The sequence below is a fragment of the Lagenorhynchus albirostris genome, chromosome X (assembly GCF_949774975.1).
Source record: "Lagenorhynchus albirostris chromosome X, mLagAlb1.1, whole genome shotgun sequence".
In the NCBI taxonomy this organism is placed as follows: domain Eukaryota; kingdom Metazoa; phylum Chordata; class Mammalia; order Artiodactyla; family Delphinidae; genus Lagenorhynchus; species Lagenorhynchus albirostris.
Window position 1 is genome coordinate 128,270,124 of NC_083116.1, and position 10,980 is coordinate 128,281,103.

The window sequence follows — 10,980 nt, forward strand, 5'->3', positions numbered from 1 at the left end:
CTGAAAGACTTGCTTTCCCCATCCTGTAAGGTTCTTCCAAGAAGGTTCGTTTCAGAGTGGGTTCGGGGGCTGTTTCGGGCGGACAGCCTTCCCTCCGAGCCTCTCAGGCGGCCTCTCGCACCCGTGACGCACCAGCCCAGGAACGCTTTCAGGAGCCAAGCAGCGACCTGCGCCTCTTCTCTTTCTGGCACCAAGACGCGCGACACCCGAGCGGGCGCGCCCAGGTGGCTTTCCGGGCTGTGGGAAAGCTGCCGTGAATGGGCTCATTCAAGGGCATCCATGAAAACGAGGGCACTTTGCAACCGGCAGGGCGTTCAAAGGATCCCACGGGGCGTTCTTGGCCAGGAAAAGGAGCAAGAGAGCTGAAAGCCCGAGGATCCCCCTGCTCGCAGGGAGGCCTGGAAAGCCCCACGCTCTCCTCTGCCTTGAAAGTAAAGCGGTTCAGGATCCTTCAAACGCCGGACAGCACAGCACGTCACTTCCCCAAACGGGATCCTTGAAGCCCAGGCGCCTCTGCTCCCGGGCGCGGCCTTCTGTGTCTGCGCATCCCTGGAAGCTGCACTGCTATTCGCGCATTTACGCACGTGCTCCGTAAACCACGCCCCCCATCAGTAGGGATCGGATGTGCAACGATGGTGCGCTGTCTGCTCTGTGCCGGGCGGGGGCTGGGGGGAGTGGCTGTGAAAATGCTTCCAGAGCTAGGGTCCTCTGCACAGAGGAGCGAATGAACGGGATTAAAGGGGTTTCGATTTACATCTTGAGCGTGGAATTCCTTTCTCTTTCAGAGATGATGAGCGGTGTGGTCCTCAGTCCTCCCCTTTAAAGAGGAAGATGGGGGATGCTACGGAAGCCCTTCGTCGTCCATGCCACTGAGGTTCGTTAGCGTTTGTAAAAGGCTGTAGGGTTGGGTGCCCTCCCCACTTCTCCCCGCCCTGAAGCTGGATGAAAACATCTGGCACCACAAATCCTGCTCGCGGACCTTGCTTCTGTCACCCCTTTGATCCCTGGACCCCTCATGGGCTTAAATGTCATTCGCACATTTCTGATTACGGCGGAGGGCTCCCCCCCTCCCCAGCATCCCGTCACCCCTGCCTCCTCCTGGACTCTCTTACATCTCATCAGGCATCTTGCTCTGCGGCCTAGGAGGACCCCTTCGGATGCGCGCGTGCCGGTCTCGGTGAACGCCTTCTCACACGCACGTGCCTATCAGTGTTTGCTCCTCTTGGTGGAGACGGTTGGAAACCTTCCATGCTCACCAGACCATTCGTCTCCTCCCAACAGGAGAAGATCCCCAGAGTAGGCAGACCACCCTGTTGTGAAGTCTGGACACCAACAGGGTTTTCAGGGGCAATGGGCTGCCACAGTTTTGAGGACAGAGGACCACGGGAGGCCCTTGGCCTTGGGGCAGATGTGTTCAGGGGCTTGAGATTGGTAGCTCCACCCAATGCAACTGCACCAGTATTGGAGTACTCCAGATTGCCTCTGGGAAAGACTGCCACTTCCTGTAGTCCCTTGAGACTTGTATTTGTGGGAAATCCCACATAAGAATTCTGTGCGCAGCAGAGAAAGGTAAGAAGAGGCATTACTCGTAAGGAACGTACAAGAGCACCATGGATGTGATGCAGTTTGACGGCCCAGGGTTCCGTTTTCATAATTGTGTGTCTGTTGCATGTGGTACATATCCCAAACCTATGGCAGAGGGAGGCTGCAGCCCTACGTGCAGACCCCTCTCCTAGGTAAGCTAGGCTTTCTTCACAACTGTAAAGCAAAGAAACGATAAGACAAATGCGAAGGATTTGAATTCTGGGAAGCATCCTGCTTTTTCTTACATTTGTCTTATTCGCATATGAGATAAAGTAAGTTAGTTGCAGCGTTTTTTTTTTGTTTTTTTTTTAAGAGCAGGGGTGGTGTAAAAATCAATAAACAACTGCTGGATCAATAACTTTCTGAACGAGACCAGCTGACAGATCGGTATCTGCACGAGATCTCTTCTTAAATGTCAAGTGACCAGTTAATTTTCCTGAGCTTGTTGTTAGTTTCAGGCTTCAGGAAAGCCCCCCTTTGGAGCATCTTTGTGTGCACCTGTGCACTGTAAGAGCTTTGCCGAAAATGCACGAAGCCCATATCTCCCTGTGCTTTCCAGCAGCCTGGGTTCTATTGAAGTTTGGCCATGGCAAGCTGGTTTTTCTAGAAAGCCTTGAGTGGTTAAGTGAAGAGAGTCTGCTCTGCTAACAGGTGCCGAGAGAAAGATTAGATACAAAAAGGTCACTGGTGACCAAGAGGGGCGAACGCTTGCTTAATTTTTAATAGACACCATGCCTCCAAATCGTAGCTGCTTTCCACCACTGCGTAATTCCTGAGACAGGGATTGAATAAACGGATGATTTAAGCAGACCGAACAATGGCACCAAAAAGAATACTCCTTTTGTTATTGGTGAGCATGGCTTCAAGATTATAGAATGATGGGGTCTCAAAAGGACAGAAAGAAGAACTATGACCGAATTATTTTTGGATTAGACCCAATTTCTAGGTATTTAGTGAGATGCCAAAATAATTTTTTAGATGTTTCTGCTCAGGCACCATTTCTGCTTTCCATAGGCATTTCTCTGGAAGCCGGAAGCTAAAAGAAGTCTTACCGAATAACTGATGCATCCAGAATGAGCCTGGGGGCCGGTGGGTGGGGGGGTGGGGGGGGAGGACTGGAAAGGAAATATTCTAGCCTTTATGTTCAGTTACACACCGTTACATCCACCATTATCTTAAAAGGCTAATCAGCCATGTTTAAAAATTAGAATTGTTAAAAGTAAAATAGGTTGATAAATATAGAGGGAATGCAGAGTTGGCCACATCGCATACGGCTTAGGGATGAAGCAGGCTGCTAAGGGGCTCCCGAAATTAGGGCTGGTGGGTGTAAGTACAATGATGACATACGTTGCCACGTGCACCACCCGGTACAGAGGTGTGTGGGTCTCTTCCAAAAAGTGAATGTTACTGAAAAGGAAGCAGCAACAGCGACAAGAAAATGAGGGGGAACCAGTGGCGTTAAAAAGCCTCAGGAGGGGTGACAGCCTGCAATATATAAGCCTTTTCTATTGTATTAATCTGTATGACATTCCCCAGCCCTGTCTCAGAATCCATGGGGCAGGTGCATCTGAGTTCACGCCTGGTGGACAAGGGCACAGGTGCATGGGGGATGCTCCCAATGGATGGAGATGCAGGTACGCAAGCAGAGTAGGAAGAGAGGGGATGCCCTGTCTGTGGAACTCCAAGTGGGTCCCCGTGGCTCAGTACCACCTCTCACACGTGGGAGGCCCAGGCTGACAGCCACTCTGTAATTCTTATGAGACAGTGCGTTCAGGCCATGACCTTGCCCTCGGTTCAGTTGCCCCAGCCTAACGTGGAAATCGCCATCCCATCCAAGGGAGGTATTTCTCGGGCCCTGCAGCAGTAGCAAGACGTGAGAATGCAGGCTTTTCTGAAAAGCACGGCAGTGAAACAAAATTAACACTCAGGGCACACGTTGTGTGCCCTTGAGTTTTGGGTGGTCCTGTCTTAAGGAGCCTGCCATGCAGACCTAGAAACAGTGCCGTTTAGAGAAATGTTTATACCAGGGGTGAGATTCTGATCTCTGCTGATTGGGTATTATTATTGAATGGCTGCTAACAGTAGGAGAGATTCAGCGCCCTTAAATGGTTACCAGGGAGTGGGTCTTATCCATCACAACATGAATCAGCCCGTTGACAGGCACGTACTGTGTACCTTTCAGCTGCGGAAGGCTTTGCAGAGGGTGGGGTGTACAAGGAAGCAGAACCCAGGGACCCTGCCATGCAGGAACCTGCAAGGAGCACACGAGGATGAGATGAACACACGCTAAAAGGCTCAAGGACGATGCAGGTAAACGTTCAAATCCTGTGTTGGGTGTTGCATACAAAAGCCCTGAGCTCATTACTTTAACAGCGTTTATGAAGATTTGGATGGGTGACTGACCTCTTATGCTTTGAAGGGGGACAGCTTTCGTTTCAGGATGGGACTTCTGGTTTTCTGAAGGATGGGGGAGCCTTGAGATTTCATAAGGTGAGGCAGAATATATAGGGGAGTTGATGCAGGGGTGAAAGGTGGAGTGATGGGGCTGGAGGTGACGAAGCACGGGGCATCTTTGGGGAAGTGACAGTGACTTGGTTAGACAGAAGCCAGAGATGGGTGTGCCCCAGGGCCAGAGAACCAGGAACATTGATGCTGTAACTCCCAGTGCAGGAGAAGACGGACGTCCCGGCTCACGCAGTTGGGAAGAGAGCAAAGTCAACCTTCCTCTGCCTTTGGTTCCACGCAGACTCTCCAGGGATTGGGTGACACCCACCCACACTAGGGTCAGGGCGTCTGCTGTACCTCATCCACTGATTCCCATGCTAACCTCTTCCAGAAACACCCGCCCAGACACACCCAGAGTTAATGTCTAACCAGCTGTCTGGGCACCTGTGGCCCCGTCAGGCTGACACATCAGATTCACCATCTGAGCGTCCAGTCCCCATCTGGGTGGTTTGGACTGTGTCATCTGAGCTGAGCTGGGCTGCACTTCCCGACACACCCTTCTGTGTAGGTTTTCAGACCTCCTTCACTTTCTCCTTCTCCAGCTTTAAGGCTTTCCTATATACATCGGCGCATTTTATTCCTCCAGCACTTGTCTAGGCTTTAAACTACGTGGTATTTTTAGTACCACCATCACCTCTTTCTTACTTTCTCCTTTACAGATGAGCAAACTCATATAGGGGCACAGATAGTAATGGATAAACAGAATTTGGTCTTCTCATGCGGACCTCTTCCTGTTACACGACGCTCATTATATCATAGGGGTTCCTGTGAGCCCTGAAATTACATGTCTGCATTTACATTTCTTTTTTTTTTCATTGAAGTATAGTTGATTTACAGTGTTGTGTTAATTACTGCTGTAAAGCAAAGTGACTCAGTTATATATATTCTTTTTCATATTCTTTTCCATTATGGTTTATCACAGGATAATGAATATAGTTCCCTGTGCTCTACAGTGGGACCTTGTTGCTTATCCATTGTATATGGAATAGTTTGCATCTACTAACCCCAAACTCCCAGTCCTTCCCTCCCCTACCCCACAACCCCCTTGGCAACCAGAAGTCTGTTCTCCATGTCTGTGATTCTGTTTCTGTTTCATAGATATGTTCATTTGTGTCCTATTTTAGCTTCCACATATAAGTGATATCCTATGGCATTTGTCTTTCTCTTTCTGACTTGCTTCACTCAGTATGATCATCTCTAGGTCCATCCATGTTGTTGCAAATGGCAATATTTGATTTTTTTATGGCTGAGTAATATTCCATTACATACATACATACATACATGTATATATATACACACACCTCATCTTCTGTATCCATTCATCTGTTGATGGACATTTAGGTTGCTTCCATGTTTCGGCTATTGTGAATAGTGCTGCTATGAATATAGGGGCGCATGGATCTTTCTGAATCATGGTTTTCTCCAGATATATGCCCAGGAGTGGGATTACTGGATCATATGGTAGCTCTATTTTTACTTTTTAAAGGAACCTCCATGCTGTTCTCCATAGTGGCTGCACCAACTTACATTCCCACCAACAGTGCAAGAGGGCTCCCTTTTCTCCACGCCCTCTGCAGCATTTGTTATTTGTAGACTTTTTAACGATGGCCATTCTGACCGGTGTGAGGTGCTACCTCATTGTAGTTTTGATTTGCGTTTCTCTAATAATTAGCGACGTTGAGCATCTTTCATGTGCTTCTTGGCCATCTGTATCTCTTCTTTGGAGAAATGTCTATTTAGGTCTTCTGCCCATATTTTGATTGGGTTGTTTGTGGGGGTGTTTTGTTGTTGTTGTTATGTCTGCATGTAGAGCACAGTGCTAAGACATAGTATACCTGGAATAAACAACCGCTATAGAAACAATTATCAGTTCAGATCAAAATGCTGTTAGCGTTCAGTAAAGCAGCAGTTCTGCACAAAGGAGTAAAGAATTTTGTGGGCGATGAACCTTCATGGAGTCTCTGTTCGTACAGATTTCAGTTCAGACTGGCCACATGTGTTACCTAGAAGCCAAACATATGTGTCTTTTCTAGAAATGATTTCTTGCTTAAACCCTTTCATGATTGTCTGTGCACACTCTCTCAGGGGGTTAAAGTGTTGGGTGAGGGAAGATGTTTCAGCAACAGACATATGTGAATGTTTGAAAATCAGAGCCCCCGAAATAGAGGGAAATTTCTCGGCAAGCACTTTGAGGAATGCGTAGCTGTGCTTTAAAGCGCACAGGGGACGCAAACGGCTCCTGAGTGATTAGAAATCGTCCTCCCGTTACCCGTCACCCTGTTTAGAAAGTTATTAGGTGCTCACTTCGGCAGTGCATATGCTAAAATTGGAAGGATACAGAGGAGATTAGCATGGCCCCTGCGCAAGGATGACACACAAATTCGTGAAGCGTTCCATATTTTTTAAATAAAGATTCTGAATGCAAAAAAATAAATTAAATAAATGCTTAGAGGCAAAAAAAAAAAAGGGAAAGTTATTAGGCTGATACCTTAATAAGAATTGTGTAAATAGTATTAGGAGAATGACAAATGGTTTTCTCCAGAAGATTAACTTCTCTGCAGCTAAACCACTTTACTAGTAATTATTTGAGAAATTATCTCTGGAGCAGAACACAAGTGAAACTCTTTAAGTTACAAAATGTGTTTTATAGACTCTAGAGAAAAAGCACATTCACATATTTGGGGATTTCTTTTGTAATCCTTCAATGACATGGGCCCTACTGTACAAACGCTCAAAATAATACTTTATTTTATTTTTTTTATTTTTATTTTTTGCAGTACGCGGGCCTCTCACTGCTGCGGCCTTTCCCGTTGTGGAGCACAGGCTCCGGACGCGCAGGCTCAGCGGCCATGGCTCACAGGCCCAGCCGCTCTGCAGCATGTGGGATCTTCCTGGACTGGGGCATGAACCCGTGTCCCCTGCATCGGCAGGCGGACTCTCAACCACTGTGCCACCAGGGAAGCCCTCAAAATAATATTTGACCTGGGTGTAATATTCATCCCGCTCCTTGCAGGTTCTGTAGAATATCCTTTCATGCCCATTTTGAATTAACTATGTATAAATGTAAGGCAGGGTTCTGCAAACTTCTTCTTAAAGTAAATATTTTAGTATTTTAAAATCCTAAATATTTTAAAAGTAAATATTTTAGACATTCAACTTGGTGAACCAAGATGCAAAGTTGAGGCAATTAACACAGGCATATATACAACCATTTAAAATGTAACCATTTGGGGCTTCCCTGGTGGCGCAGTGGTTGAGAGTCCGCCTGCCGATGCAGGGTACCTGGGTTCGTGCCCTGGTCCGGGAAGATCCCACGTGCCGCGAAGCGGCTGGGCCCGTGAGCCATGGCCGCTGAGCCTGCACGTCCGGAGCCTGTGCTCCACAATGGGAGAGGCCACGACAGTGAGAGGCCCACGTACCGCAAAAAAAAAAAAAAAAAAAAGAAAAAATGTAACCATTTGGAAATGTTCAGACCATTCTTAACTCACCAACCCTTAAAACACACAGATACAAGCAGCTGGCCAGATTTGGCACACTGGTTATAGTTTGCTAAGACCTATTTTTAAAGTATCAAAGATGGTCTAAAATATGTCATTAGTAGTGATTTTAATTGTAATGATAGCATCCATAATCACAATCACTGAAAGCCACGTGTTAAAGCTTATGGAATCATTTCACTTGCGTTACCTTGTGTGATTCAGCCGCCTCCCCGCCTCCCAACTATCATTCTAAGTGCTTTTCCGTTGGGAGCTTTGGGGTGGGAACTGATTTGATTAAACTCAACGAGGACAGAATCATCTTTTGTCTGAGATGTTCATAAAAGGCACATGATTTGTGGGATCAGCTGTCACGGGCATGATGTCCAAGCAGCCCCGTGCACTGTCTTCTTGACATTGCCCTCGACAAGACAGGATTTAGAGAAAAACAACAAGCAATATACAATACCACGTAATCCTCAGAAGGCGTTTCAAGGATAAAAGATGTGTGGCCAGGTTTCCAGTGTGAACTCTAGACTTTCCCTGATTTGCATTGATGATCCTCTACCGAGTAGCAGGTTTTAAAGATTGCTGAACAGGTACAACTTATATCACAGACACTCCTGTGCATTTTTTTGGAAGCCCCAAGCAAAGCACGCCCAAAGTTTTCTTGCAGAAATCATCCTCATGTGTGAGACAGTCGACATCGTCAAATTAAGTATTGAGTATCAAAGAAAAGAAAAAGTAGGTCAGGAAACAGTTGCCCTGCAGAACCTCAAAATTGATGTTATAGAGAAAAATAATGGACGAGATGTCCAGTGTCATCTCATCAAAGTGCCAGGAGACGGGAGATCAGTAAAGGTCCTGGCAGAAGACGCATCACTGGTTTCTGGACATTGAAGGTGGAGCAAGTTTTAACCCCAAGGTCGGAAGATCCGGATCTCCGGCCTCTTCACCCACCAGCGATCTTCCTATGGTTGTTAACCTGTTTTCCCCTCTACTCCACACCCAGGAGTTTGAAATTGGACCGGAAGAGCTCTAAGATTCTGGCCAGGTGTAACCATCGCTATGATGCCTATCTTTTCTCCAACTCTTGCTTTTAGAAATTAACACACAAATGACTCGATTCCCATTACCTGGTCTGTGCTTCTTGAAATAGCGGCACTGTAACTATTCCATAGAAAATATCTTGAAAAGACATGATCATTATGGGATGTGATGAAGGTGCTAACTATTGTTACAATGGCGACCATATTACAGTACAGAAATATATCAAAAGAACATGTTGTACACCTTAAGTGTACACAGTGTTACAGGGCAATATATTTCAGTAAGGAAAACGCTCATGGAAAATATCTTAGCGAGGGCCTGCTTCTTTGTGTGTGACCCGTACAAACTTGACCAACATAAACCATGAGGATGCTGGAATGACCAATGGAAATCACTTCTTCAGGCGATATCATTTCTTCTTTTGCTCACCTATGCTATCTTTGTACAATGAGAGTGCACTGATCAGTTTTAAAGGGAGTTAAAATATTTCAAATTGCAGTAAAATACACATAACGTACAAGTTAACCATTGTAACTGTTTTGAAGTGTACGGTTCGGTGGCATTAAGTACGTTCCCACTGTTGTGCAAGCATCCCCACCATCCGTCTCCAGAACTCTCATCTCACTCAGCTGAAACTCGGGCCCCATGAAACACTACCTCCCCATTCTCCCTCCCAGGCCCCGGCACCCACCGTTCTACTTTCTGCCTCTATGATTTTGACTATTTTCGGCACCTCGTATAAATGGAATCATACCACTGTGTCCTTTTGTGACCGTCTTATTACTCAAGGTTAGCCAAGGGAATTTTGTAAAGCTTGTTTCACAAGGCATAGAATTATAGAATACAATAACCCCAATTTAGAAACCTTTAGAACAAGATTGGGGAGAATTTATTTTTCTAAAATCCAGTGATGGGTTCCTAGTTGTGCAAAGATGAACAACATAATTAAGATGCACGCATTCCTCCTTCAAATGGTGTCTACTTCCTGTAAAAAAAAAAAAAAGAAAAAAAAAAGGTGGGGACGGATGTCACAGTGTAGTCTGAGGATTTAATTAGGAATTTGGTACTGAGAGGGAATGCATTCCAATTAAAAAACTAGGGCACAGGGTAATAACAAATAAAAACGATTTAAAAGTACTTTGGACACATACCCTGATCTATCTGTGTAGTGTGATCATGGTGAGCTTGGTGTTTCTGGAGCAGTTGCTTCCAGTAATAGCCACATGTGCTCAGTCCAGAGCAACAGCGTAACGTGCTCTTAATGTCGGCATCTCCTTAAACGGTCGTCCCATTTTTGTCCTCATGTCATAGGAAAAGCCTTACTAGGCGTGCTATTTAGGAAAGATACGAAACAGCTAGAGTTTAGCGGCATCGTGAAGGGATAGTCTTTCCTGAACTTAAGACACAAAAAGAACCAATTATTTTAATTGGTTAATTTGAATATGCAGATGATTCATAGTTCTAAAAATAAAATATACCATCAACAAAGAGAAAAGCCAAGAATCTGTGAAGACTGTTCACCCCAAATGTTTATGATGACTATCAAGAATGTATTATAATACACTCATATATATAAGAATATACGTATATTATATGTCTGTGCCACACAATTGACTTGAAGACCAAAGCAGGGAATAGAGGCTAGGGACATCACATCATCCTAAAAACATGCCGCTAAAAATCCATAATAATCTGATGAAACTTGCATTCTAATGCTGACGACAGTCTTCACATACCTAACGCTTAACATGACAGTAAATGAATATACGTGTTTGTAAGAGTTTATAAAAGTACACGCACGCACAGATAACGACAGATCAAAAAGAAGAGGGAAAAAACCTCCACAGAAAACAGGAAATGCATAGCACTCAGAAGACAAAAACCTGAATGGCAGGAACATTCTATGTGCATTACTATGGACAGGGAAACTCAAGTTAAAACGTGAACAAGACTCCCTCATGTTGGGCAGAAATTTAAGTCAGATAGTGTCAAGCACCAAGGAAATGGTGAAGCAGAAATGGATCTCCATACTGTTACAGGGCGTGTGGACTGACCAAACCACTTTGGGAAGACTTCTCGAAGCATCCGTTGAGTTGAAGATGCACTCAGCTCTCCAGCCAGCTGTCTACTCCACAGAAGCTCAAGCCATGTGCACAGAGTATGGACAAGAATGTTCACAGTAACTTGCTCGTCATAATGAAAAATTAGAAACTACCCACGATGGAATAATTATAAGTAAAATAAACTGTAGTTATAGGTATCAGTTTAATGAGTCTCAAGTTGAATGATGAATAAAAGAAGTGACCTTCAGCATGATACCATTTGCTTACGTTTTAAAAATGAATAGATAGGTGGTAGATAGATA

General features: G+C 45.3%; 1 non-coding gene across 1 annotated transcript; it reads left to right on the forward strand.

Annotated features, from left to right (window-relative positions):
* Positions 1-6,387: 6,387 nt before the first annotated feature.
* Positions 6,388-6,492, forward strand: LOC132514196 (U6 spliceosomal RNA). Its single transcript, XR_009538683.1, has one exon. It is a non-coding gene; the product is annotated as a U6 spliceosomal RNA (small nuclear RNA).
* The last annotated feature ends 4,488 nt before the right edge of the window (positions 6,493-10,980 follow it).